The 13,346-nt window shown below is 43.6% G+C and overlaps 2 pseudogenes; both read right to left on the reverse strand.

Moving 5' to 3' along the window:
• Positions 1 to 4,590: 4,590 nt before the first annotated feature.
• On the reverse strand, positions 4,591 to 5,967 carry LOC123722579 (annotated as a pseudogene).
• Positions 5,685 to 8,520, reverse strand: LOC123722580 (annotated as a pseudogene).
• Positions 8,521 to 13,346: the final 4,826 nt, after the last annotated feature.

A 13,346-nucleotide genomic window follows, 5' to 3' on the forward strand; every position in this document is an offset into this window, starting at 1 on the left:
CCAGCGGGGGCCGGCGCCGCGGTTCGGGGAGGAGACGATCCTCCAGTCCTGCCAGCCTGGCGTTGAGTATGGTGCCAAACTTTTCCACGTTGGCACGCGATACTTCATCCAGCAGCTGCCGGATATCTGTTTCGTCAGGCAGGCAGGTCGGCGCTTGTCGATATCCTTCAGTTCGCGCCGTAGCTCTTCCATGTCCCTTTGGAGGCGCGCGTTTGCTGCTTCCAGCCGCGCCCCCTCCTCCGACATCGTCCTCTCTCTTAGCTGAGAGACGGCAGCCTTGATGTTTGCCGCCGCCTCCTTCAGCGCTTTCACCAACGTCCCCTTTATATTGGTGGACTTGGTTGCCACGTCTATAATTGTTTTAAGTGATGCCTCGACGCATTTGTTGAGGGCAGCACTCGTTTGGTCTTCCTCAGTATCCACCAGCGAGAGATGAGCTGGGCCGGATGGTATGGAGGCCCTTGCCTCTCTCGCTGTGCGTAGCGACGCGGCCACCTCGGTCTCGGCTAACTCCGTATTGAGGGGCCGGCCCCGTCCTCGTTTTGATTTGTGGGCTGCCCCCTTGGCGGAAGCAGCGCCATTTGTATCTTCCGGGTCAGAAGGGCCCCTACCTCTTTTGAGGAAGGCCCTTCTGTTGGACTCTCCAGACACGACCGACATGTAGCTGGTGGCCGAAGAGTCCGAGTCACAATCAGTGTTGGACGCCGTAGCGCCCCTGTCCAATACAAGCGAGTCGCAGCGCGTCAGCATGACCCTCAGCGTGCGCCCGGTGTCTGCGAGAGACTCTAGCCACTGACCACTCCCACATCCTCCGACCCCTGAGGGTCCCCTGGTGTTCCCCGCGGGCCTGTCCGGTATGGGAGGCCCTGTCCGGCATAGCCCCGCGGGAAAACACCCCTTCACTCCGCACGGCGGCACCTCGGTGCACGTCGCGCCCAGCACCGCCCGGTGGGCGTGCTTGGACCCCGTCCAGGGCCTGCGCTAAACGCAGGACCCGCAAGAGCCCCATAGTGTCCGCGGGCCTTCCCGGTATGGGTAGCCCTGTCCGGTTTAGCCCCGCAGACCCTATCTCCCTCCCGGCCAGTTGTTAGCCTCACCAGACCACGAGGAGGTCACCGGCCACCGCACCCCAACATATTACCCATCCTACGCGAACCCTCCCTGCTTCGAGAATTTTGTTGGCCAGCTCGATTGGTAATACTACCAAGGCTGTTTGCATGCCACCATACGTTTTCTTGAGGGATTTAACGGCATTTATGTCTACAGTTTCGCCTTTACCCAGTACGCTTTGTAAGGCATCCCTAATTTCTTCCTTTGTGGTGATTTCGTCAAGGTCCTTTACGATGATAGTTTTCTCTGGGATCTTACTTTTGACCAGGGCCTCTTCGCCCAGCACCGTTTTTATGGCGTTGCAGTACTGTTCAGTTTTTCCCGTACCATGTTTGTTAATTACAAAAATCATGTCTCCGCCGACAGTCCTGCGGATTTTTGAGACATGGTCTCCTACGCCTTTAAGGGTTTCATCCTTTTTTATTCTACGCAGTATTTCAGCGTACTGTTTTGCGGGCGGCGCTGGGGTTCTTTTTAAAAAGAAAACCCAAAACTTTTCCACACACTTTTTAATTGAAAACTTAGATGGTCTCCGAATCCGGGTTGTCACCTCGAGCTCTAGCAATCGACTAAATTATTTGTATAAATTACTTATAAAGAAAGCTAAATCTGCTGATGGCAGATATTGCACAATACTTACAACAATGGAAAACTTCGTCTTCAATATATTGCTGATTAATCGATACGTCCATACTGTGAAGGGTTATAACAGCTCCCCCTTTTTGACGAAGCTTTATCCATTTAAGATGAAGCGAATTAGAATTGGAATTAGAATTAGAATCGCGAATTAGGAGACCATTGAAAATAGAAATAACATACAGAAATTGAACATTATTAAACATAAGACATAGTAATAATAACTTAGAAATAACAATACAATGTTGTTATAATCAAAAATAGTAGAATTATAATTAAACACATGATATAGTAAATGTAGTAAAAATTCTTAAAAATAGTAATTGAACAAAATGTCCATAATTCAAAAAATAGTAAAATTAGAAATTAAACACATTGAAATTAGTAAATATAGTAATAATTCTTGAAAATAGTAGTTGAATAAAATATTCACAATTCAAAAATAGTAGAACTAGAAATTAAACATAATTAAACAAATGATATAGAAATTAATAATTAATCTTAGAAATAGTAAGTGAACAAAATTAGTAACATTCAATTACTTAAAAGTTTATATTTCTTTTTGACATTGTCAGATTTTTATCTGGATTAAGTTTACATGATTTGTAATTCATAACTGGCAGAGATCTAGTAGATTTCTCATCGTCGGATGTAGAAATATCTGTCATTTCTATGACATTTGACAACTTATTACTTTGTTTAGTTGATTTTTTATTATGGCATTGATTGAATATTTGTATGCAACAGCCAATACTGCTGTGGCGACTTTGTTTGTAACATTTATACAATTTGAAACAAATATAGAAAATTAAACAAACAATAAAGATATAAGTAAATGTAGAATAATATGAGACATATTTAATAAAATGAGATTCGTTTTGTACATTATTTAACTCTTTCTCTAAATCATCCATTTGGTGATTTGCGTATTTTAATGAATCTAGATTAATTTTGCTTAAAGATATAGGAGTAAGATATGGTAATGATTTATTGAATATGTCTTTCTTACAACAGTCATCAATAGTTATATCAAAATTTATGTCTAAAGGAGACGATATTTTAACAGAAATTGAGCTATCTGGCATCAACTGAATAGTCTTAGAAAAACCAATACAGTTATCGGTGATTTTGACTATTCCCGTTCCGATTAACGAGTGATCACTAATTGCGTCATCGCATTTTATTGTAAGTTTATTTATATTTGACTGGACATAAATCCATTTATTATTATTCAACTTATGCCAAATATCAATTTCACCATATAATAATTTAGAATTACATTCGGGTGGTAGTGTAAGGACCACCTCTGTTAATAACTTTGATTCACAACTTGGATTTATTAATGTTGAAAGTATAGTAGTTATTTGACATATGGAATATTCATCATTTAAAGATTTACAAGTTTCTAGACTATCCAACATTGCATAATGCATCCTATCTGTACTAATGGCAATATAGGAGTTAGAAGGTTGGATAAGTGCAAATGTTTTGTAATGTGAATCTTCATGAGCTGTAGGCAGAGGAATGTTTTTATAAACAGTGTATTTGTCTTGTGTAATTAGTGGAATTTGTAAGACAAAAATAACCTTATTATTATAATAATAAGACGTTAATTCAGAGACATCAATTATAGAATGAATGTTAGCTAAGTTTAATTGAACTGGAAAATCGAGTCTTTTATTTATTTGGTTACTATGCTTTGATAGTTCGATGTATAAACCTAAGGGACTAATTACGCTAGGATGTAGTACATTTACCTTTGAAAATAAAATAGCATTTAATGTAGTATCTAACAAATTAGAAATCGTTAATAAAGAGCCTTCAATAATATTTAAAAATGTATTTATCTTAGAAGTATAGAGTAACGAATTATCGATTTTAGTAATTTGAGATAGTATTTCATTCATGTTATTAATTTGCGTATTTAACTTTAATTCGTTTTGATTAAGTTTGGAAATAGTAGAGTTAACATTATTTATAGTCGATTTAACAATATGTATGTTATCTTTCATAAGACGAAATAATTCTATCTCACTCTTTTGACAGGCGTTAATTGCAGAGTCATATTTCCTTGCGTCATCGGCGTCTAAGGTGCCGAAAATAAATTTTAAAATTTCTCCACCAAATTCTAGAGACCTTCTGGTCTTTGTGGAAGATTTATTAATAATGACGTGAGACAAAGATTGCAATTTAATGTAATTTGATTGTATTAAAACTTCTATAGGACTACAGATATCCTTACATTGAATTTCGTCTTGCGACTGAATTTTAATACATAAATCTTGAGTTCTGTGTAATTGTTTTTCAACATTTTCAAGATAAGGTTCTAAAGATATTAGATCTGTTTTGCGGGCGGCGCTGGGGTTCTTTTTAAAAAGAAAACCCAAAACTTTTCCACACACTTTTTAATTGAAAACTTAGATGGTCTCCGAATCCGGGTTGTCACCTCGAGCTCTAGCAATCGACTAAATTATTTGTATAAATTACTTATAAAGAAAGCTAAATCTGCTGATGGCAGATATTGCACAATACTTACAACAATGGAAAACTTCGTCTTCAATATATTGCTGATTAATCGATACGTCCATACTGTGAAGGGTTATAACAGTACGTCAGCGTGCCCTTCTTTTGTATCACAAGGGCTTCTGGGAGCTTGGGGTTATGGGGTAATTTGATGTATTTCGAGCCTACCTTTAAAAGGACGTGTAGCGCTCTCCTTCAAGAGTAGATCGATTTCAGGAAACCTTGACTCGTCGATTTCAAAAACCTCTATACCTTTACAATTTACAGATAAGCATGCCATTAAATCATCTAAATTAGATTAGATATGTAATTTTCCTTTGCGACATGACCATCGCAAATGCGATGCATGATGATGATGAAATGCATGTCCTCGTTCACTAAAATGCCAAATAATGAATATCACAGAAAATTGCTTAATAGGCAGCGTTCCCACTACGCTGCTCCGGGAGATCTGCCGAAAACCGGACACCGGACAGAGTGTTCACATTACATCGGATCCCGGAAGAAATTCAGACATTCAAGTACTTAACTCAGTTGAATTTGGACCTGCACGCACAATGGACGACGAAATTGTTGTGTTGTGGTGGTATCTTAATAGAAGGCAAAATAAAAGAAAACATTGGGTACACCCTATTTTACGGGAAAGATTTTCACTTGGAACATTTGAAACATTGATGGGTGAACTTAGAAGAGACGAATCAAAGTTCTTCAATTATTTTCTAATGACAGCAACCACTTTTGACGATTTACTGGGACGACTAGACATGAATTAAAAATGCAAATAACTTAAGTATTTATTTGTACTCAAACTTAAATCCCTTCAAAATCTAAGTAATCTGAGTCTTGGGAATGTATGGAAAGATATATGATGATATGTATGATACTAGATGCTGATGGCGAAGCTAGAATCTGATTCGATGTCTGAGATGAAGTTGATGGTATAGATGTTGCCTGTTGAATACTACTATTATATTGCATAGAGTATCCAGGGTGGTGTTGATCTTGCGTAGGTGTTGCCTGTTGATTGACGCTATTATGTGTGTAGTATCCAGAATACTGATCTGGTCCTGCCATCTCATTATATGAATTACGCCAATGTCCGTAATTTGGTCTCTCATAATTCCTACTTTTAATTTTTTGCAACATTATCATGACGCTAGCTTGAAATTCTAAAGTCTCTTCGATAGTTAAAGTGTTCAAGATTGGTATAATGCCTTTGAAGAAAGACAGATGATGGTTTTCCTTTTCTGGGTTTATTCTGGAGTCCAAAAACTTTACCATCCTGTCATTTACCTCTTTTCTTTTATCTTTAATTAAAGGTGAACGAAAATCTGATTCCATGCCTACTTCAGTCTCGGTTCTTGCTTTTTTTGAAACTGACTCATGTGGTGGTCGAGGTTCGGAGACTTTTTTCAAAAACGTTAATTGGTCGTGATATAAATAATTTCGAGTCTTTTTGGCCGAAGATCCAGATTTAGACTCATCTTTTTGTTTTTTTTGCTGTCTTAAGCCACGAATCTCGTATATTATTCCATTTAGTTGAAACCTGTTTTCCTGAAATCAATAAAAAATATCATAAAACAATACAATTTGTTTCTTGGTGACGTATAAAGTAATAATAATGTATTAACAAAAAATACTTTGCTAAACTCTTGGTACTATCGTCGGAGAAGGAAGATTCGACGTTATTGGCAGCATCCACTTCTGGCCCAAAGATCTAGAGAGGGTGCTTACAGTTTACTTATGAGTCAATTACGAGGTGATGAATCGAAATTTTTCAATTACTTTCGTATGTCAATGTCTACTTTTGATGAACTTCTAAAACTATTGGAAAAGGATTTAAAAAAGCAAGATACTCGTTTGAGGAAAAGTATCTGCCCAGAAGAAAAACTAGCGATATTTTTAAGGTACGTACTTTTATTTTTAAAACTCAGATCTAACGTAGCATCACTGTATACAGATTGTACTGGCGATAGTGCACTATCAGTAGGCTGTGGTGTGCTAAAATAGCCCTGGGATTGATAGTCACTAGCACCAGATGTTTGTGTATAGGCTGACCAGTCATAAGTTGACTGGCCAACTTCTCCTATGTTTAATATTTTTAATAGGTTTAACACCCCTGACTGGAATTCCAAAGTTTGGTCATCATCAAGCAACGCCAAAGACGGCAAAATACCTCTGAAAAAAGATAGATTGCGGTCTTCCTGCTCAATTTTCTTCGGTTTTATCTGATAGTCAATGCAGGACATCATTTTGGCATCCATTTCATTAAACTTTCTTTTGGCTGGTTCGTTTTGGCGGGGGGGCTAGATTTTTGTTCTTTTTGACTGTCATTGTCAAGTTGTGTCATTGTAGTCACACTGTCATCTTCCTTTGTAGGTTCATTCGATCTCGTGGTGTCATCTTCGGTTTGTTCTACAGTTTGTTTAGCAGAGACGCTTTCGTGCGTTTCACCAGCAGCAACTACTTTTTTCAAAAACAGCATCTGATTATGGTATTTGTAGGGCTTCGTGTTTGAGACAGCGGAACCAGACGTCTTGCAATTCTTTTTATCTTTTAGTGTCTTTTAGTGTGGTGTTAGACGGCAGTCTACAAATACGAGACCATGCCCATTAACAAGAGAATCAGAAACGAGAGTTCCTTATGTGGTCATTGGAGACGAAGGTTTCGGATTACACGAAAATTTACTAAGGTAGTTTGTCGGGACGCATCTGGACAAAAATAAGCGATTATTCAACTATCGTTTGACTAGAGCTAGGAGATACGTTGAATGTGCCTTCGGTATCTTAGCTAATAAGTGGAGAATATTCCATCGGCCTCTAGACATCGATAAAACAACAGCTGTATGGACCGTTAAGGCATGTACTGTTCTACACAACTTTATAAGGGACAAGGAGGGCTCAAACAGTGATAATAACGTTTCTGAAAAAATCTGAAATCTAGTTACGAAAACCTATCCCACGAAGTAAGAACACGAAGTGGTAATTCTGCCAATTTAGTTCGAACAGAATTCGTAAACTATTTAATGTCCGAAGCTGGATCAGTTCCATGGCAGGATGATGATATTTAGAATGTAATTAAATAATAAAATAGACATTTACCGAACTCTTGTTCTTGTTCCATATTGTTCTCTTGTCTTTGTTCCATAACCTCAAAATCGTCCTTAATATACTTATTTTGTCTTTATATTAAAGCAAAATTTATGAGTAGAGTTAAGGTGTTATTGTGGTTTACTCTAACAATTTTATAAGGACCTTTCCACAATGTGGATAGGGTTTTTCATAGTCTTACATGGTTTTTTATATATACGTATTCGCCAGACTTATATTGAACAGGGCGACTGTGTTGATCATAATAATTTTTTGATCATTCCTTAGAAACATGGATATTTTGCAGGGCTTTTTCACGAGATAATTTAAGACGATGATGTAGCATTTTGATATATTCAGGATAAGTTACGTCAGCCTGAAGTTCGAAAACAGAGTCTGGTATGAAAGGCTTATGTCCAAATACCAATTCGTATGGGGTGAAACGCGTTGTAGTGTGGACGGTGCTATTGTAAGTTAACATAGCGGTGTACACAAATTTATGCCTATCGAATTGATTTTCGTTGACATATGATATCTTGTGTATCCTTTAATATAAATATTTTTGCACCAACGTAGACGCCATTTATAAAAATCACAAACGAATGGACGACGTATGAAATGGACTGGAGGAGGGCCAGTCTTCGTGCCGGATGAAGTCGATTTCACGCGCCGCCAGCCAGTCTTGTGTGCTCTTCGCTCTAAGAGCTGGCGCCGAATCTTGTTGGAACACCCAGTGCCTGTTATTGAACATGGTATGAGAAACAGTTTCCACAAGGTTCGTCAGGACTGTATTTTGATACACAGCTGTATTCGTTTTTACACCTTTCTCACAAAAATGTACCTCTGTTAAGCACCAATAAGATACTCCCAACAACTCCCATGTTTTAATTCGTCAATATAGATTGCTGATTTTTCCATCGACGTTAATATAAAAAGTTGTTTAATTTTTACATACATTCAAATTAAAGTAATTTATTTACTGCTCTTGAAAAATGGAATAAATAACGGCCACTAACATAAACAGAAAAAAAAGAAATTTATTAAAAAAATAACTAAAAAAAAATGAACAAAAAGATGGGTTGCTCGTGGGTCCGAACCTGCTTCTTTCCTCCGACACGTTGGTAGTGGGTCCTCGGTTGCGCTGCAGATCTCTCCTAAACATCACACGGTGTCGCGTCATTCGATTCCACCGCCATTTTATTATCATTTAATATTAATTTGCCTTTTTTTTCCTTATATACATGTATATTTTTAGGTGATCTCGGCCGAGATATTGACTCCTTCAAGCCGTTCAGGCAGTTTAAAACGTTCCTGTTGAAAACTGATATTTTAGTTACTTCTCCTTTCTATAGGTATAAAGGGGAATAAAAAGACAATATGAACTCACAACAAAAATATTATTTAGTTAATATTGTTTAGTCAGGGTTATGTAGGTAGGTAGTTGTGTATGTATGTATGTATGGTACGTTAGCTATGCTAACGAGGTATGGTAACGCAGTTATCATACCGAGTTGGCATAGCATATACTATTCGTAGTAGTAGTAGTGTTTAAGCTTTTTTTTTTTTTTTTTTACGAGGAGAAACCCGTTTATGAGCCGTCCACCCGCCCAGGGGGGGAGCGGGCAGGTGTGTCGGACTCAGCCGCTCCCCCGGCCCGTATATGACCGGAGGGGCTACTACCGACCAAAACTCCTCGAAACCGCCATCCCGCCAGTGCCGGGGGTAAGGTGACAGTTACCCTTATCCTTGTCCCCGGCGGGCGTTTGTCCTTTAGCAAGACACATCTCTCGTGACGCACTTTATGGCCACATCAATCATCTCCGAGTGGGCGACGGAGAACTATCGCCCCACTCCTACCAGGTCCCCCAACCCGGCACCGACCAACGCGTCTTTTGATGATAAAACTATTAAGACGCCTGGGCAAAAGCCCGGCGTCGGCGCATCGGTCGGCGGCGGCGCACGGGATCCTCCTCCGGATCATCCTCCCGGCGTTGCTCGTCCACTTCCTTTTTCTCCATCACCGCCTCGCAAAAGGCGGCGACGGCGCTCCATCCAGGCTCGCTGCCAACCATCGCAGACACAACGGTCGGCAGCGAGATGTCATCTCCGATGTTGTTCACAAGCACGGCTCGCTCCTCCGCCCATGCTGTGCAGTATGTCAGGGTGTGTGCCGCGTCATCCTCCGCAGCGCCACAGAATCGGCACTGTGGAGTGCGCTCCCGTCTGGCCACGTTGCACAGGTACCTCCCGAAGCAGCCATGCCCCGAAAGGACCTGCACTAGGCGATATGAGAGTGCACCCCATCGTCTCGTCAACCATTCTTTGAGAACGGGGCGAATCGCCGCTATGGTGCGGTGACCCGCTCCCGGCTGGCTCAGCTGTTCGAGCCAGCAGCGCTGGACAGTGTCCTTTGCGCTCCGTCGCCACTCTCCGAGTTCCTCTCCACTTGGAGCCTCCCCCCGACCTTTGGCGTCGGCGGATTTCCAGTAGACCTCCGACAACGCCGACGCCTCCAGCTCCCATGGGGGAGTCCCAGCTAGTACGCATGCCGCCTCCAACGACACGGTGCGGTATGCACGAGCCGCTCGGAGCGCCACTACCCTCTGCGATCTGCGCAGTTGGGCTTTATTGCGGCGCTCGAGGGCATCCGCCCAGATAGGGGCCCCATACAAGGCCATCGATCTAACAATTCCGGCATAGAGACGCCGGCAGCTCGCGCTCGGTCCGCCCAGATTAGGCAATAACCTGCTCAGGGCGAACGAAGTGCGCGCGAGCTTCGGCGCCATCTGCCGGAAATGTTCTTGGAATTTCCACCGGCTGTCGAGTACAACTCCGAGATATTTCATTGTAGACCCGACGCCGATGGAAACTCCGCCCACAATCAGATGAGCACCTGGCGGTGGCGCTCGGCGAGGCCCGTGGAAACATAGGGCTTCGGACTTCTCCAGGGCCACCGTCAGGCCCAGACTCCTAATCCTGCCCACTACTTGGGCTACTCCGGCAGTAGCTAGCACACTCGCTTCCCGATAGCTACTGCCCCTTGCCAACACTAGTGTATCGTCCGCGTAACAGACGACGCTAACGCCACGGAGAGTCGGGCCACGAAGGACCCAGTCGTAACCGACGTTCCACAGTAGTGGCCCTAAAACGGAACCCTGTGGAACGCCGCACGACACTCTTCTCTGTCCAAATCCGGTGGTTGTGGGATATACCACTGTCCTATCCGATAGGTAGGCCTGGATCGTCTCACGCAAGTACAACGGGACCCCATGAAACCGCAGGGCCTCCATTATACATGCGTGAGGCAATGTGTTGAAGGCATTGGCGATATCTAAAGATACCGCCAAGACAACGCCACCTTTGTCGACCTCCTCTTCAGCGACAGCCCTCACCCGTGCAATAGCGTCGATGGTAGAGCGGCCGCGCCGGAAACCATACTGGCAGTCTGCCAAATTTGGCCCTACTCGGTCGAGGTGTTCTGTGAGGCGGGTCGCAATAACGCGCTCAAAAAGCTTACCCGCCTCCCCGAGCAGGACTATTGGGCGATACGCCGAAGGTGAATCTGCCGGTCTTCCTGCCTTTCCAATCAGTACGAGTTTCCCCGTCTTCCAGTCGTCTGGGAAAGTATGTTCCTTGAGGCACCGAGTAAGGAAAGCTCGGAACCTGTCGTCCAGTCCGTTCTTTAGGGCCAGGACCCATATGCGTCCGGGGATCCCATCGGGGCCTGGGGCGGTGTTTTTGGCCTGAAGCCGAGACACAGCCGCCCACAGTTCCCTCTCTTCCACTTCCGGGACTTCCCCGTCCGTATTACGATTTGACGTCGCTGGCGCAAACACCATTTTGGGTGCAACGAAATCCTCCCTCATGGAGGGGAACAAGGTCTCCACCACTCTATTCAGGACCTCCGGATCCATGCTCGCCGTTAGGGGTGGGGCCCAGGGTCTGAGCTTGCTCATGACGAGCCGATATGGTCGACCCCAGGGGTCGACTTCCAACGACGCCAGCAGCTCCTGCCAGGCCTCCTCTTTCGCAACAGCGATGGCCACCCTGAGGGCCTTTTTCGCGTCCTGGTAGGCGGTGTAGAGGCGCCTCTCCTCTTCCTCGGTGTGCCCGCTTCGTCTACGGCGACGACGATATCTTGAGTACTGCCGCCTTGCTGACACGCAGGACACACGAAGACGACCGAGATCTTCCGACCACCAATACACCGCCGTCCGAGCCGGCGGCCGCACCACGCGGGGCATCGCGACGTCACAAATGTGCGTGACCGCTTCGTGGAGCCACCGCGACTCGGACTCTACTTCCGTCACGTTCGGTGTTGGGTTCCAGCTTGCGACCAGAGACGCCTGGATCGCCGCTTCCCCGTCAAGTTTTTTGAGGGCCCACCTCGGGCCGATCTCTGACGACGACGCAACACGCCCGGGACTAGAACCGCCAGGGAGGGGGGAGGCGTCAAACCGGATGTACCTGTGGTCGGACAAAGACTCCACACCCTCCAGGACTACCCAGTCCCGGACGGTTCGTGCCAGGTCCGCGCTGGCGAAGGACACGTCCACAATGGAGCCACCCTGCATCCGCACGCATGTGTTCGTGTTCCCCGCGTTCAGAACAACCAAGCCATTCGAGGCGAGCCACTCCTCCACCAGTTCTCCTCTCGCATCCGTGGCAGGGCATCCCCAGACCGTGGACTTTGCGTAGTAGTGTTTAACCTAACCTAACCTAATTTAACCTAATCAAACCTAACTAGACCAAATTTGATCACCTTTTATTCATCACCTTAATATGTACACGTAAGTCACAGACTTGTACTACGTATTGAATGATTATATGTATTGTATTATTATTCTTTTATATTAATTCTGTCTCCGCCTGGCTGGTTTTTATATGATAGATAAAGTAAATAAATAATGGTAAAATAAAAACTAATAAATATACTACGTATTTACGATAAATACATATGTATAAAACCTAAATTACACACTATACATACATAAATACATAAATAATCCTAGCCAGGCGGGATTCCCTCGGCAGGGGAGATCAGACGGCCAAGGGTCAGGGAGAAAGGGAAAGAAACCGGCGGACAATTCGGGCGGTATCGAGAAGCACCGCTTTCTGCATTTGAGCTCGGAGCACACCGTCCCGGAGCCCCAGCCTCCTCAAGTATCCAGAGAGGCTGACTGGAATTAAACCGTTTGCAGAAACCACTATCGGTATAATTTCAGTCGACAAGCTACCCCACATGTCAGAAACCTCGTGTGCCAAGTCTAGATATTTTCTTTTCTTCTCTGTTGCGGCATTCTCGAGATTCTCGTCATGGGGGATCGCTATGTCTACCAAAAATATCCCTGACTGTGCCCGGTCCATCAGCACAATGTCAGGCTTATTCGCTGGAATAGTCCTGTCTGTGATGATGGACCGGTCCCAGTAGAGCCTGGCGCGGTTATTTTCGAGCACGGCTTCCGGGACGTACTTATAATAAGGCAGTCTAACATCCAGAAGACCATACTTCAGAGCGAGTTCCTGATGGACAATCCGGGCTACTAAGTTGTGTCTGTGCAGATACTCAGTGTTAGAAAGCGCCGAACAACCGGAGATAACATGCCTAAGTATTATTATTATTATTATTATTGACGGTGTCCTGGTCCTGGTCTTGATGTCTGGTGTGGCTTTGGCGCTTGCGGCGGTTGATTTGATGTTGGCGTATTTTTGCTGATTTTATTTTCAATAGTTTTAATTGCGTTTAATGCCAATTCTGCTTTGCGTTTTAATTCACCGATTGCGCTGTGTTCGGTTTTTGAAGACTGTTCTAATTTTTCAAGTTGTGTTTTTTCATAATTTTGCTCCGCCTGTAATGATTTTACTTCACTTTCTAATATTCTTTGATTTTGTTCTAAAAATGTGTGATCGTAATCGCCTTCGTTTACTTGTCGTCTTTGTCTTGCTGCTATTTCAACTTGTTCACTCGCCGGTTCCGGTTGATGTTCC

Source organism: Papilio machaon, chromosome 28 (genome assembly GCF_912999745.1).
Source record: "Papilio machaon chromosome 28, ilPapMach1.1, whole genome shotgun sequence".
NCBI lineage: Eukaryota > Metazoa > Arthropoda > Insecta > Lepidoptera > Papilionidae > Papilio > Papilio machaon.